The sequence below is a fragment of the Bufo bufo genome, chromosome 2 (genome assembly GCF_905171765.1).
Source record: "Bufo bufo chromosome 2, aBufBuf1.1, whole genome shotgun sequence".
Classification (NCBI taxonomy): Eukaryota; Metazoa; Chordata; class Amphibia; order Anura; family Bufonidae; genus Bufo; species Bufo bufo.
Window position 1 is genome coordinate 293,291,695 of NC_053390.1, and position 21,815 is coordinate 293,313,509.

The following is a 21,815-nucleotide window of genomic DNA, read 5'->3' on the forward strand; positions in this document are numbered from 1 at the left end:
AAACAATAATAAAATACTAATAGGAGTTTATTATAAGCCACCTAATATACCAGAGTCCACTGAAAATCTACTTCTAAACGAAATAGACGAGGTGGCATATCATAACCAGGTCATTATTTTTCTGGGACTGCAACTACCCAGATATAGACTTGGCAATAACCAAAGAGAATTACCTTTCCCAACTTGTTCAGGACCTGACTAGAGGGATGGCCACACTGGACTTAGTATTAACCGATAGACCTGACAGAACAACAGATCTGCAGGTTGGGGGACACCTGGGAAATAGTGACCATAAAGTAATAACCTTCCAATTGTACCACTGAGGAAGGGGCAATAACTTGGACCCCGAAACGCATCTGGTGCTACACCCCCCATCTGTACATTGAAGGAACAAAGTACCCCAAACCGACCGACTTACAGACTACACTTGGAAGCCTCCTTTGACGGAATATCTCTGCTACAAACATCACTGCAGTTTTTCCACCAACAGATTGAGATCTGGTGGACTTGGCAGTTAAATTCAACAGAAACACAGAGTCGTCTAGGTAAACCTCTTGATACATTGTGTCACAGACACTTCTGAGGAGAGGAGAGGACCCAAAGTTTAAAGTCTGGAGAACCTTCGGTTGATATAAGGTAAATCTTACTTGCAAGTAATTTTATAGCGGGACGCCGCTATCTACTTCATGTTCAGCGGGACGCTGCTGTAATGAGAAGTGGGACATAATAATATTTGATTGGACTGCACCAATACCCAGATTATTATACCAAATTTGGACTGAACAATTGAATTTGAGATTTTATTTTATGATTGTCGATATTTGCACTATATTGTTCTGAGCCCTTGTGTAAATCGATTATTTTTATTCAATATTATCAAATATTTTTTCAATGATATCAAATATTTTATTGATTCATCCATTGATTATTACAATTGACTGGTTTGAGCAACATTATTCACAATAGTAATAAAGATATTAAATTGTACCACATGGTCAGGATTTCTTGAGTGCCCTGTTACACTGTTTAATATTAACCTTCCAATTGTCATTCAAAAGAGTGTTTCTTCAGGGAGGAACAAAAATAAGAAAAAAAAGCAAAATTTAGCCAACTAATTTAGTCAACTAAGAGAGGCCATAGGCCTAACTAACTGGGACAAAGTCCTCAAAAATAAAAATACAGCCACAAAATGGGATATTTTTAAAAGCATCCTAAAATCTAATTGTGAGAGGTACATACCTTATGGGAATAAAAGGTTAAGGAACAAGAAAAACCCAATGTGGATAAATAGAAATGTAAAGAAAGCAATAAATGACAAAAAGAAAGCATTTAAATCACTAAAACAGAACGGTAGCGAGGAAGCACTGAAAAACTATAAGGAAAAAAATAGAATATGTAAAAGACAAATAAAAGCAGCCAAACTAGAGACTGAGAGATTAATTGCCAAAGAGAGTAAAACTAACCCTAAAATGTTCTTCCATTATATAAATGGTAAAAAGTATAAATCTGAAGGTGTCGGCCCTTTACAGAGTAGTGATGAGCTGCATAGGCAATATTCGTTTTCAAGATAGTTATCAAATTTTTCGCATAATATTTGCAATAAATTAGCAAATTCTAGAATTCGTGATCTTGTCATTATTTTCACGATTGCGCAAATCGGCACTAATGATGTGCATATTTTTTGCGCAATACATGCAACTTTACATTTTATCAGGTCTGAGTAGATATTACTGATTGGTGCACTAAGTATTGTTGTGACATCACAGCACTATGTCTGTAGCATGTATGTATGGACAGCAGAGAAACAGTAGTTCCTATCACACTACCTAACACCCTGCACTGGAACCACTTTATCACTATCTAACCTACACTGACTATCTCCCACTAACTATCTGTATTATATATATGATCTAACTAAATATCTAATGGAATTGGATAAGGAATAGGATCCAGATGAAAGCACAGAGCACAGCAATGTCATTGCTCTCTCTCTCAGAACTGCAAAAAAAACTGCAGAAAATGGCTGCTGGGGAGTTTCTTATATAGTAAGGGGAAGGCAACTTTCCTATTGGTTGCTAGGGATGTTGCTAAGCTCTGACAAAGATATTCTCATTGGCCCACAAGCAAGAAGGGAGGTTACTAATGAAAAAAAATCTAGAATATTTGCGATTACGAATATAGAGCACTATATTCTACATCTTCGAGAATTCTCGAAGTGCCGATATTCACGATAAAAATTTGCGATTAGAATATTCGCGATCAACACTATTAAAAAGTGATGAGGGGGCAGTTGCAGAGAGAGATGAGGAGAAAGCAAAGCTATTAAATATTTTTTTCTCCACTGTATTCACAAAAAAATAAAACTGTCAGTTGAAATGCAGAATGTAAAAGTAAATTCCCCATTAAAAGTGCCCTGTCTGACCCAGGAAGAAGTACAGCGGCATCTTAAAAAGATTAATATAGACAAATTTCATACACCCCGTATCCTAAGAGAATTAAGTAATGTCATAGCCAGACCCTAATGTCTGATATTTAAGGGCTCTATACTGACAGGGAGTGTTCCACAGGATTTGCACTTAGCAAATGTGGTGCCAATATTCAAAAAGGGTCCAAAAACAGATCCGGGAAACTATAGGCCTGTAAGTTTAACATCTGTCGTGGGTAAACTGTTTGAAGGTTTTCTACAAGATGCTATCTTGGAGGATCTCAATAAAAACAAGCAAATAACATTATATCAGCATGGCTTCATGAGGGATCGGTCATGTCAATTTAATTTAATCAGTTTCTATAAGGAGGTAATTTCTAGACTTGACCGCGGCATTTGACACTGTACCACATAAAAGGTTAGTATATTTTTTTTTAATAGTATCTTTTTATTTATTAATTTAGCAAAAAGCATAACAAACACATCAAATACAGACAATCATCAATTGAGTCCAGTACAAATCAAATACATGGGATCAATCATAACAGTTCCTCATGACCCAAGTTTGGGACAGAAGAAAAAGATATCACTTTCAGGATGAACAGTACCCAACATATCAATCCTAAGGAAGATTAAAAGTACTGCACACACACACACACACACATTCACACACGCCTTCATTGGTCAGAACAGTCTTTCAGTCATCTATGGTACTAGAGTCTGGGCTCCAATCCAGGGGTCCCATATCTTCATGAAGCGATCAGGGGTCCCTCTTCTCTCATACACAAACTTGTATAATTCAAGATCAGCATTAACTAGATGTACCCATTGTTGCACAGTAGGATTCTTAGGAGGTTTCCAGTTGAGAAGGATAGTTTTCCTAGCATAATATAAGAGTATTTTATACAGCTTCCTGCCAAATTTGGTGGGAACAATCTCGTTGGCTACTCCCAACAGACTAGTGAGTTCAGTACAGACGTTAGGAAAGCCTAGTTTGTCATTAAAATATTTATGGATCTCTTCCCAGAAGCCATGAATAATCGGACACTGCCAAACCATGTGTATAAGACAACCGTTTTCATGTCCACATCTTGTACAATGAGGGTTCGGCAATTTACCCATTTTAAATAGTCTCACAGGAGTATAATAAATCCTATGAAGCCATTTAACTTGAATCAACTGATCCCTAGCACTTACCACTGTAGATCTCCATGTACAGCTAGATTCTTTAACATGAACATCTTCCAAACCTTCAATGTCCCTTTTCCACCTAACAAATGCCCTGTCTAGGGGGGAGTCCTGCAACGCCATCAACGACGCATACAGGGTCGACACTGGTTTGACCAACGGAACCCTCCTAATCGCTGCCTCAACTGTACCACACTCCAGCTTTAAAGGTTCTCTACCAAACTGAGCCTGACAGGCATGCCTGAGTTGAAGATATCTATACAAACAACGCTGGGGCAAATTAAACTCCTGTTTCAAACTATTAAAGGTTTTAAATAGGCCCTTATCATATAGTTGCGTAAGGTAGCGCACCCCCCTCTGAGGCCAAAATTCAAACTCTAGTAATGAGAACAGCTCCGGAAGCACTCTGTTTCTCCACAAAGGCAAATATGGCGACCAAGTAATTTCATTCTCATCAGGGTTACATTTCTGACCCCATTTGACCCACATCTGTACTGCAGCAGCCATCGATTGGGTGTAGTGTATTGTAGACCTAGCCCCCCTCCTATACGCCAAGTTCGTAAGTGCCTCATAGGACCCCAATAAAGCTGCCTCCAACACTACCGCCGGGTTACCTGCGTCAGCCCGTACCCACCACGCCACATAGCTCAGCTGCACCGCTACATAGTACATGTACAGGTTTGGCAAGGCAAGACCCCCCCGCAGGTAAGACGCCTGGAGGGTGGATCTCGCTATTCTGGGAGAAGACTTATTCCAAAGAAAGGGAGCGATTATTCTATCCAAAGTAGCAAAATGTCTCTTGGGGAGTAACACTGGGGCAGCCCTATATAAGTATAGCAATTTTGGGAGAAGAATCATTTTTACCACATTGATACGCCCAATCAGAGTTGAAGGAAGGTTTTCCCAAGCCTCTAGCTTTCGAGTAATGGATTGCATTGTAGGAGCAACATTCAAATCATAAAATTTTGCCACTTCTTTATGAACAATAATCCCCAAATATGTAAATTGCTCCACAATCTGAAGCTTATTGTTCACCGAAATGCGAGCTGGGTCAACATCATCAACCAGACATAGACTAGACTTAGCCCAGTTCACACGGAGACCCGAGAAACCCCCAAATTGATCAACAACACCTAAAAGGGTATCCAAGGATTTCCCTGAATCTGCTAGGTAAACCAGCATGTCATCAGCATATAATGAAAGCTTTTCTGATATTCCAGCTATTTCCCAGCCTTCTATACCTGAATTAGAGGATATGAGTATCGACAAAGGTTCCATAATTAATGCAAATAACAGGGGGGAGAGAGGGCAGCCCTGTCTAGTGCCTCTACCCAAGGGGAAGGAGTCCGATGTGTACCCATTCACCCTGACTCTCGCCGAAGGGGATCTATAAAGCATTTGTAACCAGCACAAAAATTTCTCCGGAAAGCCCATTTGAGTCAGTACTGCCCACATAAATTCCCATTCTACTGAATCAAATGCTTTTTCATTGTCTAAGGACGCAAGAGCCCTCATACCTCTGTTATCATGTTTGACCTGAAGATTAGTGAACAATCGCCTTAAATTAATATCTGTGGTTTTCCCTGGCATAAAACCCGATTGATCTACCCCAACCAAGGAGAGAATTACCCCCTGCAATCTTAACGCCAGTACCTTCGCAAAGATTTTGACGTCAAGATTCAGAAGTGAGATAGGTCGATAAGAGCTACACTGGTCAGATGGTTTCCCCGACTTGTGAATCACTACTATCGTTGCCTCCAGAAAGGATGGTGGCAACGAACCACTTTCCAGTGCATACCTCAACAGCTTCCCAAATCTACTAACCAGGTCTTTAGAAAATCGCTTATACCATTCAGCAGGAAATCCATCGGGTCCCGGGGTTTTCTTGGTTGCTAAGGAACTAATGGCCATTTCAATCTCCAGGTCAGATATGTCTGCCGCCAGGGCTCCCCTGTCATCTCTGTCCAAAGAAGGAATATTAATACCTGCTAAGAAATTGACAATTTCCTCCGAAGTACACGTGATCTTGGGGGCATACAATGTCTCATAATAGGAGGCAAACTGTCGGCAGACATCTCTAGGCTCCCTCAATAAGATCCCTTGGTCATTCAGAACTCCCGCCACCACCGTTTGCTGTGTCTCAGATCTAGTCAAGTACGCCAAGGCCCTGCCACACTTATCACCATCTGAAAAAATAGTTTGCCTCTGATTTAAAAGTTTCTTCTCAGTATATTCAGTTAAATGCAAAGTAAACCTACCCTTCGCCTCAAGCCACAAAGTCTGCTTCTCAGGGCACGGATCTAGTATATATAACCTCTCCTTATCAGCTAGTTCCGTCTCTAGTTTTATCCGTTTGATATTCAGTTCCTTTCTATGAGTTGCAATAGCAGCAATCAATGCCCCTCTCATTACTGATTTGAAAGCATCCCATTCTACCAGAGGATTCGTAGACCCTTCATTTTCTGCCCAGTAGTTCCCCATTGCATCTAGACTCTCGCTCACCACAGGTAATACCTCGAGCCACATAGGGTTTAACCGCCACTGCTTATCAGTCGAAGCCAGCGGCTGTGACAGTATCAGAAGGAGGGGGGCATGGTCTGAAACTCCTCTCGGTAGATAATCACTAGACTTGATATAGGGGGATAAGTCTCTGCTGACAAAGGCCAGATCTATACGAGAGAGTGAGCCAGTAGAAGCTGAATAGCAAGAGAATTGCGCATCTGTGGGGTGGAAATAGCGCCACGCCTCTACTAAATCATAAGTATTAGCCCAATGTGATAGGACATTGTTGTGTGAGGCCTGGGGAACCCTTCTGTCCCGTATAGGATCTAAAGTGGCATTATAGTCACCCATAATAATATAAGGTATTGCTGGAAATCCTGCTATTTTAGCTGTAATTAAGTCTAGGACCTCTCTGCGGAATGGCGGAGGAATATATAGTCCCACAAATAGGTACTGCAGGCCTCTGACACAAGCATGTAAAATCACATACCTACCATATGGGTCTAGCTGCACAGATAGTATTTGAAATGGAAGACTTTTAGCAATTAAAATAGACACGCCTCTAGCGTGGTTTGAGTAAACCGCATGATATGTGGGGCCTATCCATGGGCGCCGCAAAGCTAGTACTTTCTGGCCCTGCAGGTGCGTTTCTTGCAATAACATTATGTCAGGGTTATACCTCTTCAGATAATTGAACACTAAAGACCGTTTAATCTTATCATTCAGACCCCGAACATTCCACGAAAGTAGCTTAATTACCGCCATTTATTCTTCCAAAGATAACATCTCCATAGTTTCCGACCAATGAAGGCACATTCACGCACACATACAATCCACATCAAAGAACCCCTCAACAGAGAAACCCTCTCCAACCCACCCAATCCCAACCTCCCTAACCCACCCTGCCCAAACCTTCCTAACATGGTTGAGCCTGACACCCCAAACTAGCAACTCCTGGGTACGATAACCTACCCTTACTCATTAGAACATATATACCATATAGGTACGTTGGTGATAGGAAGCAAGTATATACGTCTACCCACAACAGTGCATAGTCATACAGGGTGTTGCCACCCAGCATACCAATATGGGGTTAAACATCTGATCAATAGACAAAGTCAAAGAACAGGGAATCTAACAGGAGTAATAATGGTGCATTTAAACCAGATACTCCCCCCCTCCCCCAACCATCTTGTCAGCAAGACAATTTAACATTTAATCAAGTATTATATGCTTCAGCTGCCAACACTATAGTATAAACCAGGGGTACTCAACTAGTTTTATTAAAGGTCCACATACCTGGGTCTGCAGTCAGGTGAAGGTCCGAGCTGAACGCCAACAGTAAAGATGCCATGCGATCATGTGATCCATGCGCGTGGGGCGCTCTGACGTTATAGTGGAGCGCCCCGGGTAAGTCCCAGAATTAGTAATGGCCACATTAGTGCCCCAGTAAGAATAATGCCCCCAGTAAGAATAATGTCCCCATTAGTGCCCCCAGTAAGAGTAATGCCCCCATTAGTGCCCCCCTTCTCTGCTTTTGCAAAAAAATAAAATAAAAATTAGCATTCACCTGGCTGCGGTGAACATTGGCTGCTGACTGCAAGCTCAGGACCGGTGCTCCAACGTGATGACGTCTTGTAGCTCCACTCCCGCTATAGTCAATGGGGAGTGGCAGTCCGGCGAAATAGCGGCAGGACGGATCTGACAGGGTGAACAGCCTGTCGGATCCGTCCTGCCGCAAGTGTGAAAGTACCCTAACAGTCCTTACAGGAAAATTCTGGCACCGGCAAGGGAACTAAAATACCAGCCTTGCTGGTGAACTACTGGCCGGGTGGCAACCCAAGCCACAGAACAGACATATGATAGTTTTGTTCCGCATCCAATTTCCATTGTTGGGGGATTGGATGCGGACCCCTTAATTACAATGGGGCCACAAGAGATGCAGACAGCACACTGTGTGCTGTCTGCATCTTTTTCCGCTCCATTGAAACTAAGGGGTCCGCATCCAATGCCCCAATAATGGGAATTGGATGCGGAACAAAACTATCATGGTTTGATGGGGCTTAATCACTTTGTTTAATCAGGTTACCTAAAGAAGATGGCCCAGGGGAGATGGGAACATGACACTGGAGTCAGTGACGTCTTCCCGCCTCTCTGTAGCCCTCTCCACGCACCCCTTACTTTCCAAATGTGACATTTATTTCATTGGTGGCAGTGGTGATGTCCCTCCCCTCTCCAGCAGCACGTAAGTGTCCTTTGGAGCTTGAAGCTCCCTTATGTGCTGCCGCTGCTGCAGGGGAGGAGGGACCTGTGAGCGCTGGTGCCTGCATGTGGAGGGAGCCGTCTCTCACTGCGCCCCTGGGAAGGAGGAAGTTTGCCGGTAAGCTCCGCCTCTTGCACATACCAGAGTGTGCAGGAGGAGGAGCGCTACATGTGGAGGGAGCCGGCCTGTCTCACTGCGCTCTGGGACAGGAGGAAGTTTGCCGGTAAGCTCCGCCTCTTGCACATACCAGAGTGTGCAGGAGGAGGAGCGCTATATGTGGAGGGAGCCGGCCTGTCTCACTGCGCTCTGGGACAGGAGGAAGTGCGCCGGTAAGCTCCTCCTCCTGCACGGCACAGTGTGCAGGAGATAGTGATGGGAAGTTCGGATCTTTTAGGTGAATCGGTTCATTTGAATCAGCTCATTCGGATCAGAATCGGATCTTCGGTTCACTTGGCGAGTCAGACTGCTGAGCTGACTCGCAAGTGAACTGAAGACTCTAGGTGCCGGTGCGCATGCGCAGCTGCTGACTCCGTCAGTGACACTGCAGTGAGTCGGCTCTTCAGCTCTCTGAAGTTGAACTCGTCTCTGATTAGTATTGAGTGAGTCAGGAAGAGTGATTTTTTTTATAGTAAAGGGAAGCTGAGGCTGACGTTGGACAGGCGGACAGGAGGAAGCTGTCACTGTGGTGTGCAATGTGAATTGTTGTCTGTTGTGCATTGTTCCCCACAGTGACAACAGTCTGACACTGACAGTAGTACAACCAACCAAGTGATGTGAAATGTGAATGCACAGGGAAAACTATGTGCTGAACTGTGTCATCTGTCCCTTCTCTTATCTCTCTGCTCCTTATCACTGCTGCAACAAGAGCCGACAGCCTCAGTGTAACCTGCTCTACAGTCTGACTCCCGGCTCTTCTAACTCAATGAATGGAATGAGTCACTGACTGAGTCGGATCTTTAGGTTCTTGTGACTCATTCCATTCATTTAGACTCCCTGACCCTGCACTACTCCGAGGACTCGAGTCAGAGCTGCTAGACTGTGCTGGCCTCGCCCCCTCAGCTCTGGTCGGTGATTGGTTGGTGGGCAGGGAGGGGAGGGGCTGGCAGAAGCCAGCTTCCACTCTAAGATCATATTACGCTCCTCCCAGTCCCTCCCTCAGGCTCCTGCTGCCAGCGTGAGGTGAGCTGAGCGTCTCTGTCAGCATTGCTGTGTGCTGTGACTGAGCTGAGCCGGTTCAAACGGATCGGATCACTCTGAACTGAATCGATTGGAGGAGCGCTCTGAAGGATGGCCGGGGTCCGGACAACTGGCGGCCGCGGTCCGTATTTGGACCGCGGTCCGCCAGTTGAGTACCCCTGGTATAAACCATCAGCGGTGAAGCCTTGCATTTAGATTTCTTTCAATCCATTCAGTAGCCTCTTCAGGAATACTAAAAAAACGGACTGTTTCACCATCTTGCACCCTCAAGCGAGAAGGGTAGATCATGGCATATTTCACATTTTTGTCCCTCAGCCGCGCTCGGACCTCAGTAAACTGCTTCCTTTTCTTCTGGACCTCTGCAGTAAAGTCCGGGTAAAAGGACAAACGGACATTCTCATAGCTGACATTCCCCTTCTGTCGAGCAGCTAGCAAAATAGCGTCTCTGTCCCTGTAGTTCAGGATCTTCATGATGAAAGGTCTAGCAGGGGATCCCGGCGGTAAGGGCCTGGTTGGAATCCGATGTGCCCTTTCTATAACAAAGCAACTGGAAAGTGAGATGGGATGTAACACTTCTTTTATGAGCTGTTCCGCAAAAATTTCTGGGGTAGACCCTTCTGCTCGCTCCGGTAAGCCCAGGATACGACGTTGTTACGTCTATTGCGGTTCTCAGCGTCCTCCGCCCTGGCTTGCAGCATCTGTACCTGTTGCAGCAGCTGCCTGGTGTCGTTTCCAGCTGCTCTGGACGCATCTTCCACATCACTCACTCTTTGCTCCACTGCAGATGTTCTTTCACGTATTTTGTCAAAATCGTGTCGCAAACAGCTAAGGTCAGACTGTAGATGGTCTATCTTTGATGTAAGAGCAGCTTGACAGGCAGCTATAGCTTTCATAATTTGAGAGGCTTCAGCAGAGGAACCAGGGACAGGAGACCCCTCACTTTCCTGTTCAGTTTGACTCATGGCGTCCATGAATCGTTTAACAGATGATGGAGCCACAGAAGAAGTTTTGCGGCCCATAGAAATAGTCCACAGACACTTTAAAGATCTGCTGGGGTTTGTCACTCATGCAGCAAATCAAGATGAGGCTTTATTAAATTCAGCAAGTCCTGCCACACAGCCAAGTAGACTGCCAGATATCTTTACATTCCTCAGGGGGGAGGGGGATAAGTACACCAGCACCACCATTAAACTTTTATATATACTGCGGTGAACTCTGCAGCTTTCATATATAAGGGCTCCTCACAGGATTACCGCTGCAGGACTTCAGGATAATAGTGGAAGTAGGGAGATACAGAGCATTTCGCCGATCCACTCCGTTTGCTGGGGCAGAGAGGAGCGCCGCTGCACATACACTTAACGGCAAGATGGCGCCCACCGCGCGGCTTCTTCCCGCCTCGGTCTTCGGCTCAAGATTCCAGCAGGTATCGGCAGCAGTCCAAGGTGAGTTGTTAGCAACTTTCAGCAAGCCGTACCTGCACTGTGTACCTTGCGGCGGATCGTGTCCCGGCCTCACTCCACACTCTCCTCAGTTTGCGTCCCTCTGCTCCTCTCCCTCAATCCGTCGGCATCCACAGCACCACAGCCAAAACTCAGCAATCCAGCTCCGGGCAGAGTGTCCCCAAGTATGAAGGGGTCCAACATATAGTGAATGCGCTCAAAAAACCCCGATTATGGCAGGTGTATAAAGGATATTTCACAGGATTTTGTAGGAGCACTGCAATCCTGCTTCCTCACTCCATGCTGGCTCGGCCACGCCCCAAAAAGGTTATTAGTATATAAAATGAGAATGCTTGGAGTAGGAGAAAATTTCTGTATGTGGGTAGGTAACTGGCTCAGTGATAGAAAACAGAGGGTGGTTATTAACGGTACACACTCAGATTGGGTCACTGTCACTAGTGGGGTACCTCAGGGGTCAGTATTGGGCCCTATTCTCTTTAATATATTTATTAATGATCTTGTAGAAGGCTTGCGCAGTAAAATATCAATTTTTGCAGATGACATTAAACTGTGTAAAGTAATTAACACGGAAGAGGACAGTATACTGCTATAGATGGATCTGTATAGATTGGAGGCAGGGGCGTAGCTCGAAATGACTGGACCCCATAGCAAAAAAAATTTATGCCCCCCCCCCTCCCGGATCTCCCACCCCCACATACCTCTCGGCTCTTCACCTACAAGTGTATCAGCACTAGATATATACCCCTTACTCTCCCTAATACCCAAACTACACAGGATTCATATCCCTACCTTCTGTCTAATACACATACACACCCCACGATATGTACTTTTACCTTCTTGTGTTAATGACCCCTGTACAATTTATCAATCTTCTTTAATACACAGACATTTAGATTCATACATTTCCTACACTGGCACAAATGTACTAACCATCTGTTAGCTATCTTCAGAAATAAACAGCTCAGGAATGGCTCCGGTAAATAAGGTTACAAGCTGCTGGGGACTACACCCCGGTCTTGAGGAGCGAGCGGGAGACGCCGCCGGCCGTGCTGAGGGGAAACAGGAGTAGCCAGTGACAGTCGAGATGTGGAACGGAGCAGAACGGCGACCACCGTGAAACAACAGGAAGAACGGAAGGCGACTCTGAGCAAGGTGAAGATAGGTGGCTGTGTCTTCACCATCAACCACACTATTAAATAATGCAGCTGCCAGCTGGTATCCTGGCTAAATACCGTACATGGGCTTCGGACACACCGCTACAGTCCCCACTCCCCAGCCAGAGTCATCCAGAGCCAGCCCTCAGCTCAGCCACTTGAACTGTACCTCTGTGCGCCAGCCACCCACACTCCAGCAGCGCGCAGCTTCGCTGTACGCTCTGAGTCCGCCTCCTCCACTTCCGGCCAATAGGACTAGTCAGAACTGCCACCCAGACTGCGGGACCACTCCAGCGTCTTTTTCATATTATAAGCTCCCCTTATATATCATTTACTTACAGTTCTGAAGACTCAGGGGTGCTGGCTGGCTTAGCCTCAGGGGTGCTGACAGGCTTGGCCTCAGGGGTGCTGGCTGGCTTAGCCTCAGGGGTGCTGGCTGGCTTGGCCTCAGGGGTGCTGGCAGGCTTGGCCTCAGGGGTGCTGGCTGGCTTGGCCTCAGGGGTGCTGGCTGGCTTAGCCTCAGGGGTGCTGGCTGGCTTAGCCTCAGGGGTGATGACAGGATTGGCCTCAGGAGTGCTGACAGGCTTGGCCTCAGGGGTGCTGGCTCGCTTGGCCGGGCAGAAGGAGTGTGGGAGACTGTAAGGCTTTTTTTCTCCAAGCTGCTCCGGAAAAAAAATATTTTTCATTATACCTCAGGTCAGACCACCAATCAGACCCCCAAAGTTAATCAGACCTCAGCTAACAGCCCCAATTAGATCCCCAATTTTAATAAGACCCCAATAAGACCTCAGATAACACCTCAGCTCAGACCCCAATTTGAATGACCCCCAATCAGACCTCAGATAAGAGCCCCATGCCTCATAGCAGCCCCCAGTAGCCTCATAGCAGCCCCCAGTAGCCTTCCAGCAGCCACCAGTCCCTCTCCATCAGCCCCCAGTGCCTCTCACCAGCCCCCAGTGCCTCTCCATCAGCCTCCAGTGCCTCTCCATCAGCCCCAGTGCCTCTCACCAGCCCCCAGTGCCTCTCACCAGCCCCCAGTGCCTCGCCAACAGCCTCCAGTGCCTCTCCATCAGCCCCCAGTGCCTCCCCATCAGCCCCCAGTGCCTCTCACCAGCCCTCAGTGCCTCTCCCTCAGCCCCCAGTGCCTCTCAATCAGCCCCCAGTGCCTCTCAATCAGCCCCCAGTGCCTCTCAATCAGCCCCCAGTGCCTCTCAATCAGCCCCCAGTGCCTCTCCATCAGCTTCCAGTGCCTCTCCATCAGCCCCCAGTCAGTGCATCTCCATCAGCCCCCAGTGCCTCTCACCAGCCCACAGTACCCTCTCCATCAGCCCCCAGTGTGCCCTCCTCGGTATTAAAATCATTGGTGGGCAGTGCACCCCCCCTCCCCGGTATTAAAATAATTGGTGGGCAGTGCACCCTCCCCCCGGTATTAAAATCATTGGTGGGCAGTGCATCCTCCCCGGTATTAAAATCATTGGTGGGCAGTGTGCCCTCCCCCCAGTATTAAAATCATTGGTGGGCAATGTGCCCTCCCCCCCTCCCTGGTATTAAAATCATTGGTGGGCAGTGAGCCCTCCCCCCAGTATTAAAATCATTGGTAGGCAGTGAGCCCCCCCAGTATTAAAATCATTGGTGGGCAGTGAGCCCTCCCCCCAGTATTAAAATCATTGGTGGGCAGTGAGCCCTCCCCCCCAGTATTAAAATCATTGGTGGGCAGTGGGCCCTCCCCCCGGTATTAAAAACATTGGTGGGCAGTGAGCCCTCCCCCCAGTATTAAAATCATTGGTGGGCAGTGGGCCCTCCCCCCAGTATTAAAATCATTGGTGGGCAATGGGCCCCCCCATCATTAGTGGCAGCGGCAGTTCCGATCGGAGTCCTAGCAGTGTAATTACCAGACTGAAGTCTTGTCTGGCTGCCATGGTCAGTTAGTCAGCAGCATACTTACATACGCTGTGGCCGCCCGGCACTCTTTCTTCTTGTAACTCATAGGTCTGTGAGGCGCATTGTTTATGCTTATAGCAATGCGCCGCACAGACCTGTGATGAGTTACAAGAAGAAAGAGCGCCGGGCGGCCACATCGCATGAAAGTATATTGCTGCAGAGTAACTGGCCATGGCAGACAGGACTTCAGTAGCGTCCTGGCTGCCATGGTAACCGATCGGAGCCCCAGCATTACACTCCGATTGGAACTGCCGCTGCCATGAAGGGGGAGAGGCCGCCCCCTATCGCACCACCACATGCGATCCCTACGCCACTGATTGGAGGATTGGGCAGAGAAGTGGCAGATGAGGTTTAACACTGACAAATGTAAGGTTATGCACATGGGAAGGAATAATGCAAGTCACCAGTACATACTAAATGGTAAAACACTGGGTAACACTGACATGGAAAAGGACCTAGGAATTTTTGTGAACAGCAAACTAAGCTGTAGCAACCAGTGTCAGGCAGTGTCAGGCAGGTGCTGCCAAGGCCAATAAGATAATGGGTTGAATCAAAAGGGGCATAGATGTCTGTGATGAGAACATAGTCCTGCCACTTTACAAATCACTAGACCACACATGGAGTATTGCGTACAGTTCTGGCCTCCTGTGAACAAGGCAGACACAGCAGAGCTGGAGAGGGTTCAGAGAAGGGTAACTAAAGCAATAACTGGAATGGGTGGACTACAGTACCCTGAAAGATTATCAAAATTAGGGTTATTCACTTAAGAAAGAAGATGACTAAGGAGAGATCTAATAACTATGTATAAATATATCAGGGGTCAGTACAGAGATCTCTCCCATCATCTATTTATCCCCAGGACTGTGACTGTGACAAGGGGACATCCTCTGCGTCTGGAGGAAAGAAGGTTTGTACACAAACATAGAAGAGGATTCTTTATGGTAAGAGCAGTGAGACTATGGAACTCTCTGCCTGAGGAGGTGGTGATGGTGAGTTCACTAAAAGAGTTCCAGAGGGGCCTGGATGTATTTCTGGGGTGTAATAATATTACAGGCTATAGCTACTAGAGAGGGGTTGATCTGATTGCCTGATTGGAGTCAGGAAGAAATTTTGTTCCCCCTAAAATGAGGAAAATTGGCTTCTACCTCACAGGGTTATTTTTGCCTTACTCTGGATCAACTTGCAGGATAACAGGCCAAACTGGATGGACAAATGTCTTTTTTTCAGCCTTATAAACTATGTTACTATGTAAATGCATCTAGCTTTGCAGGTGAAAAAGACAAAAGGGAAGCCCAAAAAGACCTATTCCTATACAGTTTTGATTGTATAAGGAAGCACAGCCATTATGCAAACTTTTTTTTTGAAAACTCAAGTATGCGGTAAAGTTTGGACTTCACAAATGACAGTTCAATTCTCTATAGTACAGGCAAAAAGTCTAAATTTAAGCAAATTAATATATTCAAGTGAATTCCCTTACGTTTTAGTCTTTAGAGAATCTCATCTGATAATGAGATTCATCCTAATGAACATTTCTTTTAAATATAACAGGGGTGGGAATGGCAGAGTTTTCTTCTTTGATTTACCTACACTTTATTATATGTGAGTAGATTGAATTGTACAATGTATCGTATAGGTACTTTATTCTTAATAATATTTTCATTTGCTCAATACTTTTTTGTTGTACTTTCAGGAATCCGAATAACTACTGAAACAGTTTTCTTATTATTTCCAAGCTCTCAAACTGGTAAATATAACTATATATTGTACTGTACCATTTTGGGGTCAGGTAATAGCTAGAATGATCATAATATGCATTCTGGATCAGTGGTACATAAATGCTTTAGCATAATCCATGTTAATGTATAGCCAGCAGAATAAAGTTTATTCTTCTGCATGATCACTGCTGTGTATGTTGTAACTAATAGTTACAGTCTGCACCTACCATAAACACAAAAAACACCCACTATGAACCCAGATTGTAAAACATGCAAAATTACATTCTGAAGTCATAGTGGTGATTTTGTCAGTGTAATGGGGCTGTCATTGTAAAAAAGGTAACCCATTAGGCAATATAGCACCAGTTACATACGGACATGGGTGTTATTTTCTTGACACAGTTTGTTAAAATAATATTTTTGGCCTTACTTAGTTAACTTCTGACGGCTTTTTAATGCATTGCCTGGTAATCCCCCCCCCCCGTGCTGGAATCTTCAGTTTTTGGTTAATAGCTGACAACAGAATGCTTAAAAGCTCAGTTTGGAATTATTATTATTTTTGACAGTATTTTTTCAGAATCAACTTTTTCAAACGAATTGAACTAAATATCAGTCACAGAAATATGCAGTATGCGAGGGCACCATTACACTGATGTCACATTTTTTTGTGTGGTTGTTTTGGTGTGTTTTGCGGTTTATGATGCATTTTTTTGGCTGCTGTTCTTTTTGCCTAAAAAATGCTAGCTTCCAGGTGGAAGTCTATGGGAAATATTAAACGCAGAAAAACAGGCATTATATTGTAGTGATATACCCTTTAAGGTACATTTTTCTGGGTTAATAGCATTTTTTTTTAAATTGCAGCACGCTCTGGATCTGTATTCAGGGGTGCACCACTGATGAGGCAAAGTGAGGCGGTGAATTGCAGGGGAGCAGCAATTTAGCTTCCACCCCTGCACAGCCCTGAGTACAGTAATGACACAACTGTATTCAGGACAGTGCATGGACTGAGGCTAAATTGTAGGGTATTTTTCAGATTTCTCATGTTTTTTGCCCCAATTTGCAGCAAAAACCATGACAAAACAACATGCACAATAATCCCTGGACATTAATGTATTCAGGAGTGCTGAGAGACCTTTTGATCACATGGGCAGGTCACATAATCAAAAGTCCTTCAGCATCTAAAAGACTGAACGGAGAAGAACATGGAGAAGTGTACAAATGTGTGCATGTCTCCATGTCTGTATGTGTCAGTTTCTATGTATGTAAAAGTTTGTGTGTATGTACAGTACAGACCAAAAGTTTGGACACACCTTCTTATTCAAAGAGTTTTCTTTATTTTCATGACTATGAAAATTGTAGATTCACACTGAAGGCATCAAAACTATGAATTAACACATGTGGAATTATATACATAACAAACAAGTGTGAAACAACTGAAAATATGTCATATTCTAGGTTCTTCAAAGTAGCCACCTTTTGCTTTGATTACTGCTTTGCACACTCTTGGCATTCTCTTGATGAGCTTCAAGAGGTAGTCCCCTGAAATGGTTTTCACATCACAGGTGTGCCCTGTCAGGTTTAATAAGTGGGATTTCTTGCCTTATAAATGGGGTTGGGACCATCAGTTGCATTGAGGAGAAGTCAGGTGGATACACAGCTGATAGTCCTACTGAATAGACTGTTAGAATTTGTAGTATGGCAAGAAAAAAGCAGCTAAGTAAAGAAAAACGAGTGGCCATCATTACTTTAAGAAATGAAGGTCAGTCAGTCAGCCGAAAAATTGGGAAAGCTTTAAAAGTAAGGGCTATTTGACCATGAAGGAGAGTGATGGGGTGCTGCGCCAGATGACCTGGCCTCCACAGTCACCGGACCTGAACCCAATCGAGATGGTTTGGGGTGAGCTGGACCGCAGAGTGAAGGCAAAAGGGCCAACAAATGCTAAGCATCTCTGGGAACTCCTTCAAGACTGTTGGAAGACCATTTCAGGGGACTACCTCTTGAAGCTCATCAAGAGAATGTCAAGAGTGTGCAAAGCAGTAATCAAAGCAAAAGGTGGCTACTTTGAAGAACCTAGAATATGACATATTTTCAGTTGTTTCACACTTGTTTGTTATGTATATAATTCCACATGTGTTAATTCATAGTTTTGATGCCTTCATAGTCATGAAAATAAAGAAAACTCTTTGAATGAGAAGGTGTGTCCAAACTTTTGGTCTGTACTGTATATACTCTGCTGTCAGCGCTGTCAGATGGAAATTTTTGCAGCAATCTGTCAACAAGGAACTTCTGGTATAGCACCATTTTGCTCGTCCTCTCCACTGGAGGAATGAGAGATGAGAAGTTCTCTTTGTAGCGTGGGTCCAGAAGGGTGAACACCCAGTAATCCCTGTTATCTAAAATGCGTTTAACACGGGGGTCACGGGAAAGGCAGCCTAACATGAAGTCAGCCATGTGTGCCAGAGTACCAGTGGGCAAGACTTTGCTGTCGTCATCAGGAGGATGACTGTCCATCTCCTCATCCTCTTCCTCCTCTTCTGTCCACCCACGCTAAACAGATGGCATTTCCATGGATACTACCCTGTGTAGCGGAGGCAACCGTCCCCTGCTCTTCCTCCTCCTCCAATATGCGCTGAGAAGACAAACTGAAGGTGTTCTGGCTATCACCCAGGGTCATGTCTTCTTCCCCCATTTCCAACTCTTCCCCACGAACAGCGTCGGCCTTAATTGTGAGCAGCGAGCGTTTGAGTAGACACAGAAGTGGGATGGTTACACTGACAATAGCGTTATTGCCGCTCACCATCTGTGTCGATTCCTCAAAGTTTCTTAACACCTCACAGAGGTCAGACATCCATGCCCACTCCTCGCTTGTGAAGAGCAGAAGCTGACTGGAAAGGCGATGACCGTGCTGCAGCTGGTATTCCATTACTGCCCTTTGCTGCTCACAAAGCCTGGCCAACATGTGTAACTTGGAGTTCCAGCGCGTGCTCACGTCGCACAACAGCCGGCGAACTGGCAATTTCCAGTGCTGCTGCAGTGTCAACAGACCGGCTGAAGCTGTTGATGACTTGCGGAAATGTGCACACACGCGGCGCACCTTCGCCAGTAGTTCGGGCAAATTGGGGTAGGTTTTCAGAAACCGCTGAACCACTAAGTTAAAGACGTGGGCTAGGCATGGGATGTGTGTGAGCTTACCGAGCTCCAAAGCCGCCACCAAGTTACGCCCATTATCACACACAACCATGCCTGGTTGCAGGTTGAATGGCGAGAGCCACAGCTCAGTCTGGTCTCTTATCCCCTGCCACAGCTCTGCGGCGGTGTGCTGTTTATCCCCTAAGCATATCATCTTCAGCACGGCCTGTTGACGCATCCCCACAGCAGTGCTACACTGCTTCGAGGCTACCATCTGATGGCTGACTGGTGCTGCACGCGGAGAATTCGGAGGTGGAAGTGGAGGAGGAGGCGAAGGAGGAAGAGCCACTTACATAGGTGCTGGCGGTAACCCTGATGGAAGTAGGGCCCGCAATCCTGGGCGTCGGTAGCACCTGTGCCATCCCAGGGTACAAGTCGCTCCCAGCCTCCACTACGTTCACCCAGTGTGCCGTCAGGGAAATGTAGCGTCCCTGGCCACAAGCACTTGTCCATGTGTCAGTCATTAGGTGGACCTTAGCAGTAACTGTGTTGGTCAGGGCACGGGTGATGTTAACAGACACATGCTGGTGTAAGGCGGGGACGGCACACCGGGAAAAATAGTGGCGGCTGGGGACTGAGTACCGAGGCACGGCCGCCGATATCAGGCCGCGAAAGGCCTCGGTGTCCACAAGCCTAAATGGCAACATTTCAACCGCCAGTAACTAAGAAAGTTGGGAGGTTAGTGCCATGGCCTGTGGGTGGGTGGCTGGGTACTTGCGTTCAAATGCCTGGGGTAAAGACATTCGGACGCTGCGCTGGGACAGGGAAGTGGATGTGGTCACTGATGGTGCTTGTGACGGTACAGGTGCAGTGCGGGCCTGCGCTATCGACAGGCGATTGGTCGTCACCCAACATAGGGGAAGAGGTGGCAGCGGTGTGACCCGCGGACACAGATTGTGGACCCAGGCGTTCCTCCCACTTATTGCGGTGCTTTGCTGCCATGTGGCGGATCATGCTGGTGGTGGTGAGGTTGCTATTGTTCACACTTTGGCTCATTTTGGTGTGGCACAGCTTGCAAACTACTGTTCTTTTGTCGTCTGCACTTTCCGCAAAAAAGCGCCATACCGCGGAACACCTACCCCTTGGCAAGGGAGATTTCCGCAAGGGGGTGCTCCGTGGAACACTTGCGGGCCTGTTTGGCGTGGCCCGCCTGCTCCCTGTTGCCACCCCACTGCCTCTTCCAGCCTGTTGCGGTGCTGCAGATCGCTCCCCCACAGGACTTCTGTCCTCACTCGCGTTTCCGCCTTCCCATGTTGGGTCAGTGACCTCATCGTCCACCAAGTCCTCTTCAACTTCCCCACCCCGATCATCCTCCTCATTTGCTGACCCCAATACAACTTCAGTGATTGACAACGGTATATCATCCTCTTCATCAACCTCTGCAGACAGTAATTGTGGTTGACTTGATGGCAACTGTGTCTCGTCATCATCCACCTCTAGAGGTTGAGGATCAGGGCATAAGATCTCATGTCCCTCTTCAAGAGTGCTTGGGGAGAGGGCCAAATTAAGTGATGGGGGTGAAAATAGCTCCTCGGAACATCCGAGTACCGGATCGCTTGTTTGGCCAGACTCTACATGGTGGGAAGAAGGATGATCAGGGTGAGGATTGTGCTGTTGACCAGACTGTTGGCTACTGAGACTGGACTTGGTGGAAGACAGGGTAGTGCTTAACCCAGTAGAAGCATTATCTGCTGCAATCCAACCGACCACCTTGTCGCACTGGTCTGACTTCAAGAGTGTTGTCTTGCAACGCCCTGCAAACTGGGACATGAAGCTAGGTATCGTGGATGACTGTTTTCCTTGTGCTCTGGCAGCAGGCACAGTTGCAACGCGCCCTGAGCCACGGCCTCTGCGTGAACCATCAGAATCACGTCCACTTCCCTGTCCCTTAATATTCGCCTTCTTCATATTGACACTGGATGTCACTGATATTTGGATTAAATATAGGCCTCACACACGGCCTAGAAATAAGTGTATATTTGCTTCTTACTGGTCACAGCAAGCAGAGTTTGAACAATACAGAAACTGACTGTAACTGCTATTTGGATTAAATATAGGCGTCACACACTGTTTAGAAATAAGTGTAGATTTGCTTCTCACTGGTCACAGCAAGCAGCGTTTGAACAATACAGAAACTGACTGTAACTGCTATTTGGATTAAATATAGGCCTCACACACGGCCTAGATATCAGTGCTGATTTGCTTCTCACTGGTCACAGCAAGCAGAGTTTGTTTAATACAGAAACTGACTGTAACTGCAATTTGGATTAAATATAGGCGTCACACACGGCCTAGATTTCAGTGCTGATTGGCTTCTCACTGGTCACAGCAAGCAGAGTTTGTATAATACAGAAACTGACTGTAATTGGAATTTGGATTAAATATAGGCGTCACACATGGCCTAGATATCAGTGCTGATTTTCTTCTCACTGGTCACAGAAAGCAGAGTTTGTTTAATACAGAAACTGACTGTAACTGCAATTTGGATTAAATATAGGCGTCATACACGGCCTAGATATCAGTGCTGATTTGCTTCTCACTGGTCACAGCAAGCAGAGTTTGTCTAATACAGAAACTGACTGTAACGGCAATTTGGATTAAATATAGGCGTCACACACGGCCTAGATATCAGTGTTGATTTGCTTCTCACTGGTCACAGCAAGCAGAGTTTGTCTAATACAGAAACTGACTGTAACTGCAATTTGGATTAAATATAGGCGTCATACACGGCCTAGATATCAGTGCTGATTTGCTTCTCACTGGTCACAGCAAGCAGAGTTT